We start from the raw sequence: 17,034 nt of genomic DNA on the forward strand, positions 1-17,034 counted from the left end.
TCTTATACATACTTGATTTTTCTCAGCACAGTGGTTGGCTTAGCAGTACTCAGTGTTTGTTGAACTGAATTGATTTTGCATAAATTATCATAAAAATTAAGGGAAAACATTTTTGCTGATGGTAGGTGAAGAGGATGATGCAGTGGATCATTATGAAAAGGAAGGGTTCCCCCCTACCCATAATGTGACTGAATTTCCATTTTATTTTTTTATTTTTTAAAAAATTATGGAAGTACAGTTGATTTACAGTGTTAATTTCTGCTGTACAGCAGAGTGACTCAGTTATACACATACATTCTTTTTCATATTCTTTTCCATTATGGTTGATCACAGGATATTGAATAGAGTTCCCTGTGCTATACAGTAGGAACTTGTTGTTTATCCATCCTATATATAATAGTTTGCATCTGCTAATCCCAAACTCCCAATCCTTCCCTCCCCCACCCCACCTCCCTTGGCAACCGCAAGTCTGTTCTCTATGTCTGAGTCTTTCTGTTTCATAGATAAGTTCGTTTGTGTCGTATTTGGGATTCCACATATAAGTGATATCATATGGTATTTGTCTTTCTCTTTCCGACTTATTTCACTTAGCGTGATAGTCTCTGGGTCCATCCATGTTGCTGCAAATGGCACTGTTTCTGAATTTCCCTTCATTTTCCACGGTGATCAGGAGAAATGTATCCCCCACCCTGTCAGTAGATGGATTCGAGCTCTTAGAATAACTAGGAAGTTGCTCACCTTCAGCAGGTCCAGTGACTGGAGGATGGCTCATTGTAGAGTATATGGTGACACAGCATGTGATAGCTCACTGAATCACCCGGTAAGGACATGACATAAATTAACTCTACAACACAGCAATCTAAGATGGTTTCCTAATAAGCTAAGTGATGGCTCCTCTATGAAATATTTAGCCAGAATTGAAGTAAGTCCTGATTCCTTTTCATGAATCATAGCACTTCCCTCGCCTCTCTGGCAGCCCATCTGCAGAAGGGGAGGTTAACTGATAATATCTACTTAGCTACTCCAGCCTCAGCCTGTGCCAGGGGCTGAAACCGTACTTAATGCCAAATTAGGGTGTCTCCATGTAAGGTCAATGGTAGTTCTCAAAGTGGATTCCTGGACCTGCAGCATCGGTATCACCTGGGACCTTGTTAATGCAGATTCTCTGCGCCCAGGCCTAGTGAATCAAGCTGTTTAAACAAGCGCTTCAGGTGATTCTGATACCTGCTGATGTTTGGAAACCCCTGATCTCTGATATTTAATACTCTGATGAACAACTAAGGGTTATTCTTAGGCCCACTTTGATTTGTAAAGTAAAAGATTACAAGTTAACCTGGATATTGAAACTTCAACAAACCAAAATCAAATTTCTTGTGTTCCTGACAGCTCTAGTGCTTTACCTAATGTGGGCCATTATTGGGTGGGGTGCAACTTCAGTTCACATCAGTCACCGTGGCTCTAGCACCTACTTTATAAGAAGCACAGCGCGGGGTGCCGGGGGAGGGGTGTGGGGGGGGGGAGCGTGAAGGAGTAGGATGAGCTCTTTCCTTCCAGGGTCTTACAATCGAGTGGGGGTATTTTTATTTTAATTAATTTTTATTTTATATCAGAGTATAGTTGATTTACAGTACTGTTAGTTTGAAGTGTACAACAGTGATTTGGTTATGCATATACACAAATCTATTTAAATACATAAAGATATAAAATAAATACACAGCATCGCATAAGCCAGGGAGGGGACAGGGGTTGAGCTCAAACAGAAACACGAGGTGCTCTGGGAGACCGGTGAGCACGGCCAAGCCAAGGTGAGTCCCCTTTCTGTGCCCTTGTTTCCTTGCTTCTAGAACAGTCTGAGGCAGGGCTAGAACTGGATTTGGAAAGACTGTTGCTGACTTGGAGGGGCTGGGAGTTGTGGAGCCGAGCTGGGACAACTCTATCTCTTCTGCTTCAACAAGAACAGCAACCTGTGTCTGTTTGTCTATCAGGCCCCCATGTAGGATTTTGTTAAGGAAAAAATAAGTTTCACATCTGAAGAAACAATCCCTGGACTCAATGATGTGAGGTGTGTTCCGGCTCTGTGGTTCTGTGGCTTCTGCTTCTCTGTAAGGTTTTGGGAGGAGTCCTCAGTAGGAAGAGGTACCTTGAATTATTTGGGGGACATTGTTATGGAACTAGGAAATAATATTCCTATCAAACACAGCTTCTATTTATTACTCAAAGTGGGATAAAAAGTAGTGAATTCCTGAATTTTCCTTAAGAGGCGTATAATTACCTTTTCTGTTTCCTATCCTGATATGAGAACAGAGAACAGTCTCTCTGGCAGAACTGAAATACAGACTCATTTGGACTTCGACCAAAATTTCAAAAGAGATCAAAGTCTCAACTGAAAGAAGAAAAATCTGAGTTCAAGTTCTCATTATTATTGCTCCTTAAACTAAATTCCCCTCTTCAGTTAGTCTATTCATGAATAATCACTGACTGAAATCATGTTCCCTCCCTAATCCACTGCTGTATGTCCTGCTAGCTTAAAACATTACAATAAAGATGACATTCTTTTCCTCAAGAAACCAAGAGAATAGTACTCAAACGACACATGGGAAACCCATAGCTAGTTTGGACTGGAACACTCTTATGTTTTACTTCTATAGCAATTTACCAACTTAGCCTTCTTGCACTGTTGGTGGGAATGTAAGTTGGTGCAGCCACTATGGAGAACAGTATGGAGGTTCCTTAAGAAACTAAAAAGAGAGCTACCATATGACCCAGCAATCCTACTACTGGGCATATACCTGAGAAAACCATAATTCAAAGAGATACATGTACTACAATGTTCATTGCAGCACTATTTACAATAGCCAGGACATGGAAGCAACCTAAATGCCCATCAACAGATGAATGGATAAAAAAGGTGTGGTACATATATACAATGGAATATTACTCAGCTCTTTATAAAAAGGAATGAAATTGAGTTATTTGTAGTGAGGTGGGTGGAACTAGAGTCTGTCATACAGAGTGAAGTAAGCTAGAAAAAGAAAAACAAATACCATATGCTAACGCATATATACGGAATCTAAAAAAACGGTACTGATGAACCTAGTTGCAGGGCAAGAATAAAGATGCAGAGGTAGAGAATGGACTTGAGGATGCGGGGCGGGGAGCGGAAGCTGGGACGAAGTGCGAGAAGCATTGACATATATACACTAGCAAATGTAAAACAGACAGCTAGTGGGAAGCTGCTGCATAGCACAGGGAGATCAACGCGATGCTTGGTGATGACCTAGAGGGGTGGGATAGGGAGGGGGGCTCAAGAGGGAGGGGATATGGGGATATATGTATAAATACAGCCGATTCACTTTGTTGTACAGCGGAAACTGGCACAACATTGTAAAGCAATTATACTCCAATAAAGATATGAAGAAAAAAACTTTTTTAAATAAAAAATTTTTTTTTTGGCCATGCCATGTGGCACATAGGATTTTAGGTCCTAGACCAGGGATCAAACCCATGCCTCCTGCAGTGTAACTGTGGGCCCCTAACCGCTGGACCACCAGGGGATTCCCTAAAGAATTTTAATAGTCTTATTATAAGCTGAGTATAACAAGCTCAGCTATAATAATTAAGGACAAGGATAACTGAGAATACTTAAAGCACACGGAACGAGCCACAGTCACAGTCCTTGGAAGTGAACCTCATGGAGATTTAAGGTAGCGGGTGACCTGGGGAAAAGATGCCAACTTGCTGCACCAGAGCTCAGGGGAGGAGGAGCCCTGTTAGGACCTAAGGAGGTAATCAAGAAGATTAAAAAGGAAACAAGAAATCTGGAAAGGAAAAGAAACACAGAGGAAAACTGGTAGTTGCAAATGAAACGGACATTGTAGAACTGAATACCAAACAGAAGATGTGATCGACCCATTCATGGGAATCCTTTTGTAAACTTGGAGAGTTTCAAAATCAATGAAGCCTTTGATTTTTGGAAATAACGATCACAAGGGGCAAGAAAAGATAAGGAAAACAGCAGACCAGCCCAGAACAAGCTACTTCTGAAATACCCGTTACAGTTGGATGCAAAATTTGTAAATTCTCTCTGTTGGGAGTAGATAGTTTCTGAAGACATTTTGCTGCCTTTAGGAAAGAAGAGTGAGTTCTGACACGTCTGAGACCTTCAATGAGACTAAAAGTCAATGAAAACAGACGATTCCCTGCTCTCTACTATAGCAAGATGCCTAACAGCCTGTAGAAATGATGCGACACTAAACTGTATTGCTCCTGTTCAAGTGAGCTAATTCGAAACCCCAGAGATATCTATAGACTTATAGCCAAACATCGGAGAGCTGGACTGGCTCCCTGTCTGTCCACCACGGAATATGTTCACCTTGCTGGGGACTTGTCTGGTGCTCAAGAGCCCAAGGACCGGGATGCTGCTTGCGAGACACCCACGGTCGCGGATGTGCCAGCCAAATCCGCTTGTGCTCCTGTGCCTTCCTGGAGAACAGAGGCGCATATGGAAGGTTCCGGCTCTTTGCCATCTGTCGAGAGTGGGCAGGCCGGCACGTGCATTCCCAATTGGCACCGATGCTTGAGAGAGAAGAATTTCCACAGTGAGGGGTCTGCTGCCCTCAGATAAGAACAGTTTTCAAACGGGGACTGGGAGAAGCCACGCAGCAAACAACCCTTGTTCTTCTCTCAGATCTACCCCAGGCTCTCGTGCATTAATCAGCAGGACTTGGAGGGGAGAAAATCCTTACCCCCTGCTTTCTTTGTCCTGAGCGTGAACGTTCATTTACATGTTACAGAATAGCATCATTATTATTGTAAATAATAATATTTACGGAACCACTACTCAGAAACGCTTCCCTTCAACTTCTGAGAACTTGAACTGTGTGATAACCTCATCAATTAAATTGAGACCTGGTGGTCCAGTGGTTAGGACTCCGTGCTTCCATTGCCGGGGGCCTGGGATCAATCCCTGGTCAGGGAACTAAGATCCCACAAGGTGTGCATGCAGCCAAAAAAAAAAAAAAAAAAAAAAAAAAAGGAAAAAAATGGCAGTGGGAAGTAATTTTATTAAAAACAAAACCAAACCCTGGAATTCTGATCTTTCTAGTATCCTCCTTTATCATCCTGCAAATCTTACCCTCTCTCCTAATTTGGACCACACCTATAAAATGAAACAATACAAACCACACGGTTACTATGACTACCTACGTAAGGAGGGGGATGGTCCAACGAGCTTACCATGATGGCTTCTGGTTCAAAACTTGTCCAAACTTATCACTATATGCTTTGAAACTCCTGAGTTATTCCACCAACCTGTCTGCCAACAATTTATTGAGGATACCCTGAAAGACTAAATGTCTGTTTCAGATGCTTAAGTTCTTTATATATTACAACTCATCAAATCCTGTTAAGAACTCTACAGTGTAGGTACTATTAAGGTCCCCCTTTCACAAATGAGAGAAGTGCAGCACAAACAAACAAGATACCTCACCCCAAGTAATACAGATGGTAAGCGGTGGGGGCCAGGAGACCAGTGAAGAAAGGCTGGCTCCGGAGGCTGTGTCTATAACCAGTAGACATCACTGGCTCCTGCCTAATCTAGGAGCCGTTGTTTGCAGAGGGGCGGGAGGGACTCATTGATCACTGCAGTGGGCAGTGTGGATGCAGGAGAGGGTAGGAAGGGTGGAAAGAGCGTAGAGGCTGTTTCAAGTGCACTGCGGTGAATTGCCCAGGGAATGGCTGCAGTGGCCATCAGAGGAGGCAGGAGTTTGCATTCGGGGCTGAAGGACCTGCAGGTGGGAGGCAGCAGCAGCCTACCTTTGCGCCAGTGGATAAGAGCCAGAAGGCGCCAGAGGTCAGCCTAGGAGTGATGGCTGCAGTCTAAGAAAGATATCTTTCTCCATCAGTTCTGTTATCTTTATGTCCTCATTTCTGGAAGAGTCACCTAAAATATATTTTGTATCATATAATAATGAGCAACACTAGTATTTACAAATGTGGACGGCTGTCAAGTCATTAGACGTATACCTGGCCAGTCTCAAGGGTCTGCCCGTTCACCTGTCATATGCTATGAAGTAAATGGCAGCATAAGTTTAAGAGAAGACTTGGGCTTTGATGGTCGTTGAGCATACTTTGGGCGGTTCTTAATGCAGCATTATGTACGTAAGGATGTGGGGTAAATGTTTGCTAGAGTAAATAATAATCATACTAAACTTATACTGTGAAAATTGTGTATTTGGGAAAGTCATTACCTGGGGGAAGAGGGAAAATGTTGGAAAACAGCATCACAATGAGCAAATACATCTTCCCCCAGATTGAGGATATGGGATGGTGGTGGTAGCACCGACTGTAGGAAGGAGGTAAAAAAAAAAAAAAAAAAAAAAAAAAAAGTAAATCAGGTTCAAGGAGCTTGCTTCCCCTCCCCCCTCTTTTAAGCCACCTTAATGAGAAAGGAGATACTTTGACAGGTTTCCTTGGGTCTGACAAGAGCGAGAGGGTCTGGTAGAGAAGGAAGCACTGGGACATTAACATCCTGAAGGCTGGAGGTGCTGCTGGCACGTCTGCCTTGTCCTGGTTCCTCGCAATCATCTCTATTCAAGCTGAGCTGGGAAACATGCTTCACCTATTATTACCGGGCTCGTGGACTGGCTGTGTGCTTTCTTGTTGTTGCTTAAATATCGTGTCTGTTGCTATGAAAACGAAGCACTCTCCACGAAGGTTTGAAATACACACGCTGACTACAAGAGACATTGCCACGCAGAATAATTCTCGTTTTGAATGCACGAATGCCAAAGCAGTCACTTAACCTCTCTGAGCCTCAGTTTCTTTGAAATAAGAAATGCTCTGCTAGATGTTTTCCAGGCTCTCTTTAGCCTCTAAGAGTTGGTGGAAAGTGAGGAACAACCAGCTAACAACCGACCTAGCACAGGCATTAAAGGGGAAAAAGTAATCAAATCACATTCAGGGGACTGTATCTCAGAAGTTTTGATTTAGGAACTAGAGGTGCAGCCTGTTAGGCTCCAGAAACATATTTAATGCCCTTTCTGCACACCTTTTCTCTGCTGAAAGTGTGATTTCTACCAGTGTTATGCATTGCTCTGGGGACTGGCAATCAGAGGGGAGACGACCCTTCCTGGGGGAGGGGATAAGGGCGGTAAAGGAACATGGAAAGAGGGGGTGTCTACTGAAATAGAAGGAGCAGTGATGGTGCCCTGAACTGGGGTGTATGGTAGAGGAGGACTGGAAAGGTAGGGGCAGATGGAAGGATATTGGAGAAGCCAAATTGAGGAGGACGGCAGGGCTCAGGAAAGGAACTGCAAGCACAGCACTGGGGATCCCAGCCGTTCAGCACAGGTGCTTACCGGTTCCCAAGAGTGAAGCACAGGCCAATTATGCAAAGGGGTGGGGGAAACATTGGGGTGACCTAGGACACGCACAGCCCAGTGAGAGTTTGGCCAAGATGGCACACATGCCGTGCCACAGATTCCGGGATGCAGACAGTGTCGATCCACGAGAGAGACTGGTGAAGGCCTTGCCCCTTCTCTGGTTCTCGGTGTCACAGGCATCTTGAGTAATTTTAATCTCCTTGGTAGGCACTTGGGAAAGACCTGCAGTTCCCACATCTCATATCCTTCGCTTGGTTTGAAGGTTCCTATTGGCAAATCTGTAACCCTTCCCTGGGAGTTACTGAGGGAACTCGATGTTACTAACTTTTCACGAGCCAGGGGAGCTCACAACAGTGCGTCAGGGGTAGATGGTGGAGATTCCTGATGAGTTTAACTGGGAGATAGGGCTGGAAAGTTAGGTTGAGGCTAGACTGTGCATCGATGACTTTACGTTTTTAGCTTACTGGATTGATAAAGCGGAGCTACTGATGGTTTTTGCACAAGGGGGTACCATAGTCAGAGTGTTGCTTTAGCAACTGAACATGGCTGCTGTGGAAAAACGGATCCATTGAAGTAGGATTCTTGCATCATGCTATCAAATAGGAACCTGCTGAAGTGTACTAGATATAAGGTGATACATTGTAACAGCCATTGTGATGTGCCAGGGATGGTGCTAAAATGCTTGACCTATATTATCTCACTTAATCCTTACAGCATTGCTACAATGTTATCCCTTTCATTTTACTGAAGTGTTCACAGAAGCGCAAACATTTAGGGCACTTGCCTAAGGCCACACACCTAGTAAGTGACAAAGCCAGCTTTGAACAAAGACCCATGTGATTTCAAATCTGTGCTCTGAACCGTAAACTAAGAAAATGACACTACTTAGGAAGAGCTGGTGAAATAGAGGGCACGAAATTAGATAAAGCTGCTTGGGCGGGGAGAGTCATTACCTGATGAATTTCTACAGATGTTATGAGCCTGAAAAAAGAAATCTTCCTTTTTTACATCAATCACTTTGAATGTAAGAATGAATTCACAAATGCTCGGAGGCAGGACTGGCAGGATGGGATCGATCTGCCGCACTGGTTGCTCTCACCATTCCTCTGATGGGTTATAAGCCAGGCTACTACTGAGTTCACTGAAACTGTAGAGCTTCACTTTCAAGTTTCCACCGTCCCTCTGCTGCCACCTGGAGTGACAAGTTTAGGCTCCGTTTCTTTTCCAGAGTATATTGAGTGCTGCCTGTTGCCACATACCTCACCCTTCAATTTTCCCTTGAGAGCTATGAGATGAATGTTTGTTTTGTGTTATGTTGTACAGTAAGTCTCCTATACATGAACCAGTTCCATTCTGAGAGTGTGTTCCTAAGTCCAACAAACTTAGCCTAGGTACCGAACTAACACAACGGGCTATATGGTACTGTACTGCAATAGGTTTATAATACTTCTCACACAGATAATACATAAAAAACAAACACAAAAAATAAAACATTTTAAATCTTTCACAGTACACTACCTTGAGAAGTACAGTAGAACAGTACAACAGCTGGCATACAGAGGTTGGCATGGAGTGAACAGGCAAGAAGAGTTACTGACTGGAGGATGGGGAGGAGGTGGGGGATGGTAGAGCTGAAGGATCGTCAGCAATAGGAGATGGAGGGCAGGCTGCGATTTCACTCACGCTTGGACGTTGATGGCACATGTTCTGGTTCCTTGCTAGAACCAGATGCATGTTCACATCTTTGAAAGCTCGCAAGTTGAAGGTTCGTGTGTAGGGTACTTATTGTATTGTACTGGACTTTCAGTTAGAGCATGGCTTGCTCTCCCATCCTGCTTCACCCCACCCAAGGATGCACATCAAGGCATCCACGAAGTAATATCTCTTGATGTAAAAGGTCTTGTGGACCAGATAGCAATCAATAGTCACACCCTCTTTCAAGGATGAGATCATTTCTTGTCAATTGCTTTCCCTTTCCAACAGTTTTCCTGAACGGCTAAGTGCTACATTCTGATTCACATGAGTAATTTTATGCCAGTTTTCTATGTTCCTCTGGCCAAAGTGGAACTTTCGGTGCTGATAACTGCTAGAAAGGAATATTAATTTTTTGCCTTTCCAACGACAGCCCTAACCTAATAAAAAATTCAACTGGTAAGTTTATAAAACTGTAGTTCTGCTACACTTATAATCACTATGTGGTAAGAGGGATTATTTAATTTCCTAATATACTGATGCAATTTGGGTTGATTCTATAGCTCAGCGGGGATAGAAAGCATTTCCAGGGAAGCATTGTATTATGCTCCACAAATGTAAAGAGAGAAAATTAAACTAGGAACTCTGACATCTGCTGTCTTGTTCTAACCTTGCTGTCTCCAATCTGGGTAATATTGGGGAGGATCATTCAATATTCTGAGCTACAGTTTCCCCAATTATATAATGTGAAGATTACTTCAAAGTAATGTAACAGTTTGAGAAAAAAAATATGGAGATATGTGTGCATACATTGTTTCTCTGTGCAGAATGGAAACATCACCAGGAAGGAAATATACATAGTGCCTGCAATTCCTGCACAATTGAGAAAGCACAGTGTGGTGAAAAGAATAGTTTAGAGTCAGAAGATACAGGTTTGAAGCTTGGTTCTATCAATTTCTTTCTTTTTGGTTTTAATTTAATTTTGTTTTAATCATGTAAAGCATGTATACAGTTCCAATGCCAAAACTGTTTTTAAAAGGCACGTTCAGATAAGTCTTTCAGTCTTGTCCCTCCTACCCTGTTACCTCCCTCTTCCTCCAGGTAATCATTTTTTTTTTATCGGAGTATAGTTGCTTTACAATATTGTTAGTTTATATTGTACAGCAAAGTGAATCAGCTATACATATACATATACCCCTCTTCCTTGGATTTCCCTCCCATTTAGGTCACCACAGAGCACTGAGTAGAGTTCCCTGTGCTATATAGTTTCTCATTAGTTATTTTATACATGGTATCAATAGTGTACATATGTCAATCCCAATCTCCCAATTCACCCCCACAACCCCCTTGGTATCCATATGTTTGTTCTCTACATCTATTTCTGCTTTGCAAATAAGACTGTCTATACCAATTTTTCAGATTCCACATATATGTGTTTTAATATATGATATTTGTTTTTCTCTTTCTGACTTACTTCACTCTGTATGATAGTCTCTGGGTCTATCCACCTCACTACAAATAACTCAATTTCATTCCTTTTTATGGCTGAGTAATATTCCATTGTATATATGTGCCACATCTTCTTTATCCATTGCTCTTTCAATGGACATTTAGGTAGCTTCCATGTCCTGGCTATTGTAAATAGTGCTGCAATGAATATTGGGGTGCATGTGTCTTTTGAATTATGGTTTTCTCTGGATATATGCTCAGTAGTGGGATTGCTGGGGTCATATGATAGTTCTATTTTTAGTTTTTTTAGGAATCTCCATACTGTTCTCCATAGTGGCTTTATCAATTTACATTCCCACCAACAGTGCAGGAGGGTTCCCTTTTCACCACACTCTCTCCAGCATTTATTGTTTGTAGATTTTTTGATGATGGACATTCTGACTGGTATGAGGTGATACCTCATTGTGGTTTTGATTTGCATTTCTCTAATAATTAGTGATGTTGAGTATCTTGTCATGTGTTTGTTGGCCATCTGTATGTCTTCAGAGAATCATCTATTTAGGTCTTCCCGCCCATTTCTTGATTAGGTTTTTTTTGATATTGAGCTGCATGAGCTGCTTGTATATTCTGGAGATTAATCTCTTGTCAGTTGCTTCATTTGCAAATATTTTCTACCATTCTGAGGTTTGTCTTTTCATCTTGTTTATGATTTCCTTTGCTGTGCAAAAGCTTTTAAGTTTAATTAGGGCCCATTTATTTTTCTTTTTATTCTCATTACTCTAGGAGGTGGGTCAAAAAAAGAGCTTGCTGCAATTTATGTCAGAGTGTTCTGCCTATGTTTTCCTCTAAGAGTTTTAAAGTATCTGGCCTTACATTTAGGTCTTTAATCAATTTTGAATTTCTATGAGTGTGCATTTGAGAATGTTATTAAACTTGATATTTTTGCTTAAAAAATGGCAGGGGGTTAGTAGGAGGGGATTATCGAGATGATCAAATAAAAATGTTTGTCAAACCACGTTGTAAACTGTGAAGTTATATGTAAATGTCAGAATAGATAGAACAGCTGAAGCACACCTTTCTTAAGGGACACAAGGACATGCTGCTAGTAAATAGATCAGAGGCAACTACCTCCTTACCTAGTTTCTGAGCTCTGCTGTGGAGATGAGCAGTTCCAGTTCACTGGTGAGCATCAAGGCAGTTCATCTGCAACCAGTAACCAGAGTTAATTGTAATAAAATGTACTTTGGGCTTGATGAGGGTAGGTGACTATGGGGCCATAGGAGGTGGTAGATGCCCAGCACAGAGTCGGATTTGAGGTTCTGGAGCTCAGATGAGTGCTCTATTGAGAGATCTCATTTGGAAATAAAGACAGATTGTTTTTGCTTTTCTTTACTTGTTTTGCTTGCCTTCTGATTACACTCTGATATCCTCTTAAATCTACTCTTGAGTTGTAAAGAGGAGTTCAAAATGCATCATGCTTATTTAAAAAAAAAGAAAAAAGGCATCATCCCCGAGTAAAGTGGCCTGGCAGCATTACTTTACATAAACCTATTTTTGTTGTACTTCTTCTGAGTAACAAATTAATGGGATTTTTTTTTTAAACCTTCAAGTTTCTAAAGAATGTGTCATCTCCAAATGTGGAAATTTTAGTTTGCAATACCCCTATGACTACCCCTAACGGTAGTGTCTATGCTGAGAAGTGCCCATCTATCCCTGTCTCAGACATGAAGGCTGAGCACTGTTTTTAATGCTGAGCAAGTCACTTCCAGGCCCTGGCCCCTGCTATTACCACTTTGGCATTCCCAGAGTTGTCATAACTCAAACTTTAACCTGCTCTTTTAAGGCAAATGTGTAAGGAAAAAACAATATCATGAAAATAACCTCTTTAAGTATAAGAAATTTAGCCAGAAAATCACACAGGCCAACAAGGCTAATACAATGAAAGACTTTCATACTGCAGGACATACGGGCCTAAGTAAAATACAGTTTGTTTTCAGAGCTACAGATACAGAGAAGAGCAAACCAATAAAGCTCAGGTTGTTCTCCTGCATTAATTTAGATTCAGGGGAAAAAACACAACTCAAGTAACTTGGGAAGACAGTATTTTGACTATCTTTAGGCTAAAGACCAGAAAAGAAGAAAAAACCACAAAAACCAAAAGAAATCCCATCTAGACAAATACTTTCTCAGTACGTAGATTTTTTTCTGCAGAGAGATGGGACAGCAATTTGTAAAGATATTTTCTGTGTACTTGAGGAATGATCACATAAGTAAGCACGCTGTGGCTGGAGGAGGCCGTGGTCCTCACTGTCACAGGAAATGCAAGAGCCAACACTAGTGCTGGATTGAGATCCAAGATAACAGTATAAAGCAGGGTTTCTCAGCTTCAGCACTACTGACGTTTTGGGTCAGATAATTCCTCGTTGTGAGGGCTGTCTTGTGCTTTGTAGGCTATTAAGCAGTATTTCTGGCTTCTACTTATTAGGTGGGAGTAGTACCCCAACCCCACCCCAGCTCTGAAAACCAGAATTGTCTACAGACATTGCCAACTGTCCCCTGGAGGCAAAATCTCCCTGGTGGAGAACCACTGGTCTAAGCGAATGGTTTTTAATGGATGTAGATAGAGGTGTGTGTGTGTGTACATAGGTGTATTTCCTAGTTCTACTGAGAGGACTTGGAAGCAATGGCATTGTCGTAGCCATGAGTACATCCATCACCCAGGCCTTGGGTGCTAACTACCATTCTTGACTAAAAGGAATCCGGGTCCTTGGGGAAATGGCTTCTCTATAAAATCCAATACTAGGGCTGGGAAAATACAAGATGATCCTGGAACTTCTTGTTATGTCATAAAGTAAGGAAAAGCTCAAGAAACCTTGGGAAACATCAAAATGACATAGGAGTTTGTGTGAAGGTGCTCTCTCTGAGCAAATCTGGGGCAACAGATTCAGAACATTTGAGCAACAAAATAAATAATAATTGAAAAAAGTAAGAACACACAGTCCGTACTAAATAAATAAGAGCTCTTTTTTTTAAATAGCAGAATATCAACTACTGAATCTAGAAGTGATGATGAGTCTATCATTAGAAGATCACATAGGCTGGTTAATAATTGATCCAGGCAAGAATAATTAATAGGTGCAAAAACCAGGGGGTGAGAGGGATGAGTAACAGTGTATTTACATCTTAAAACTTTTGGAAAACCAGTGGCTTGATTGAAGGGCATAATATTCTTGTATAAATGCCTTTATTGAAAGATTGAAAGAACTCTAAATTATGGTACATTCCATATTCAAATGAGCATATATAATTATACTTAGATCAGTGCCTAGAAAAATAAATATTTGTTGAATGAATGATGTATCCCCATTAAGTATGACAAATGGCCGTTTCATCAGTATAAGAATCATAAATGTGCCGTTATGACTTAGGAGGAAAGCAGCCAGTTGCAGTTTTCATAGCCTAAATAAATGTTTATTGCATCATCAGAGAAGTTTTAAATGTTAGGCCTTCAGCTATGCATATGATTTAGCATTCTGATGCTGAAAAAAACATTTCTACTGGGGGGATAAGAAAGGCAAAATTGAATTGCTCTTTTATATGCATTGTCTCTTAATATGAAGTCCACTGGAGTAAATTGATACAGATACCAGCAGGTGAATTTAAGGAAGGCAAGTTGTAACATGTACATGGTATATTAGGTCATTAAACAGTATGAATACATTTTAAAAATTAATGTTAGAATCATTTAGGTTTGTACTTGTACACCAGTAAAAAAGTTTCTCCCCATTAGGATCTTTTTGCAAAGCTGAGATGATCTGACTTGCAGGCTAGTTACATACAGAAGAAGACCCTGAAGATAGACCTGCTTAGGGAGTTTCCCCTCCTACATGGCCTTCCTTGCCATTGGAGGTTTCTCTGTATCCTCACTGAGCAGCTCATGGGCCTCTGTGTGAAGTTCTTAGACCTCCCTCCCTCCCACTCATCCACATCACTATTTTCCCTGCTTCTTCATGGCATCCATCTGTAGCATCTTCTACTTGTATTTGTATCCAGCAAAGCATCTGGCTCCTAAGAGGTTTTTCAGCTTATCTGACTACAAGGACACACTGCAGTTTTTCATTGTTAAGAAGCGAGGTATCCAGTTTTTGGAATGATGTGTTTTGACAACCCCTTGGGCAGTTAGGTTGTTGAGCATTTCTCCTTGGAAGAGGGTTTGAACCCAGAGGCGTATTTCTCACATCAGTCATATGCTCAAAGTCTACTGTACTCCTTAAACATATTCTTAAAGAGGCAGGAAAGGAGGTTGGAATTAAGTGCTCTAATTTATCATTTTCAACAAAAATGAATAGAGAACTAAAGGGATACATGAATAATAATACTTCATAATGATGATGAGATTGGCTTGTGTATTACCCTTACAATGTGCCAGGCATGGTTCCAAGTCCTTCAGATACATTAGCTTATTGAATCTTGACAACAATACTGTGGAGCAGGTGCAATGATTCCCCCCACTTTCAGATAAAGAAAAAGCCACAGGGAGGTTAAATAATCTGTTCAAGGTAAGAAAGCTGGTAAATCTTGGAAACGGGGACAAATACAAGGGTCTAGCGCCAGAGTGCGGGCCCTCATGGACCCACACTGCGCCATCTGTGCCTTCTGATTTCCATGTACAATTTTCTTGCCCTTTTGGATGATTTTGGTTAAAAAATTTTTTAAAAATTGTTATAAATATTTAATTTTATTAACACATTTTGCACATTAACATGTATTCTATTTTTGAGGTAAATATTAACACAATAATTACATAAAGAATCTTAGCTGTTCACATTGTGTTTTTTGTTTTTATTGAAGTATAGTTGATTTACAATGTTGTGGTAGTTTCAGCTGTACAGCAAAGTGATTCAATAATGCATATCTACTCTTTTTTCAGATTCTTTTCCCATATAGGTTAGTACAAAATAATGAGTATAGTTCCCTGTGAATGGTTATCTATTTTATATATAGTAGTGTGTTTGTTAATCCTAAACTCTTAATTTATCCCTCCCCCCTTTTCCATTTGGTAACCATACGTTTGTTTGCTATTTTTGTGAGTCTCTATTTTGTAAATAAGTTCATTGGTATCATTTTTTTTTAGATTCCACATATAAGCAATATCATATTTGTTTTTCTCTGACATACTTCACTTAGTATGATAATCTCTAGGTCCATCCATGTTGCTGCAAATGGCATTATTTCATTCTTTTTTTATGGCTGAGTAATATTCCACTGTATGTAGGTACCACATCTTCTTTATCCATTCCTCTGTCAATAGATATTTAGGTTGCTTGCATGTCTTGGCTATTGTGAATGGTGCGTCTATGAACATAGGGGTGCATGTATCTTTTCAAATTATGGTTCTCTCTGGATATCTGTCCAGGAGTGGGACTGCAAGATCATATGGCAGCTCTATTTTCAGATTTTTTCATTGTTAAATAGAAGGAACTTAAGAACAAGGTTGCTTACCTAACTTAATCACTCTCTAAGCCAAGACCTTGAAGTCTGAAGCATATTTTCCCCATGGATTTGCAAGTGAATTTGAAATGAATAAGTTGGCAAAGTAAATCCCACCATGCTGACTGTTGCAGCGATGGCTTTGGGTCACTATGTCTGTGTTGGAATAGAGGAGACCCTGTGGGGCCGTGGTGTGTGGTTCATCTAAGTTGAAGCTATATTTGTGGTTTCCTACTTGAGTGCAAACACTCATGGCAACGTTGGGAAGTGGTCTCCTAACCTCATCTCATCCAGTGTTGACATTCAGAGGCCATGAGGGACCCCGATGCGAGTCATGTGGGGGCCACCTCCACAGCTGCCCGGGGTCTGGTGTGTGCTTGTGAAATAAGTCCACTGACTGCTCCTCGGGGGCCAGATGAATCCACCTAAACATTTTCTATCCTATGATAGGTGTGTTTTAGCAGAAGGAGTAACATGGACTAAATTTATTTCTCTCTGTTGAACTTTATATTCTCCGCTGTGGATTTTTTTATTGTCTCCTTGGAACAAAGATGCCTTAGTGTGTTTGTCAAAGTTTTCCGCAAAGGAGAGGTATACAGCTGTGGGGATCTGGGTTCTCTGCACTGTAGCTCTCTTAGTGAATTCTCTGCCTGTACTAAGCCTTCTGCCAGCAATATGGCCCTTCCCTTTCCTTAGCAGCCCCCTTGACTTAAACTGACCCCTTCCTCCAGGAAGCCCTCCCCTCTCTGGCCCCTGAAGTCTGGGTTAGCGACCCCTTCTATATCTCCCTGCGCTTGAACATACTATCCTGCAATGACCTGTTTTGCATCTATACTGACTCCCCTAATAATACCAATCCTGACCTTGACGCTAGTACCAATACTAAGAATAGTGCTAACAGTAAAATAAGTACTAAGCCAATAGTTAACAGCTAACGTGTATGCTTCTCTTTCCAGCACCAGCAGAATCTGGCATACGTAAGTTCTCTATAAATATTAGTGGGATGAAAAGGAATCCCAGT

The sequence above is a fragment of the Hippopotamus amphibius genome, chromosome 11 (assembly GCF_030028045.1).
Source record: "Hippopotamus amphibius kiboko isolate mHipAmp2 chromosome 11, mHipAmp2.hap2, whole genome shotgun sequence".
NCBI lineage: Eukaryota > Metazoa > Chordata > Mammalia > Artiodactyla > Hippopotamidae > Hippopotamus > Hippopotamus amphibius.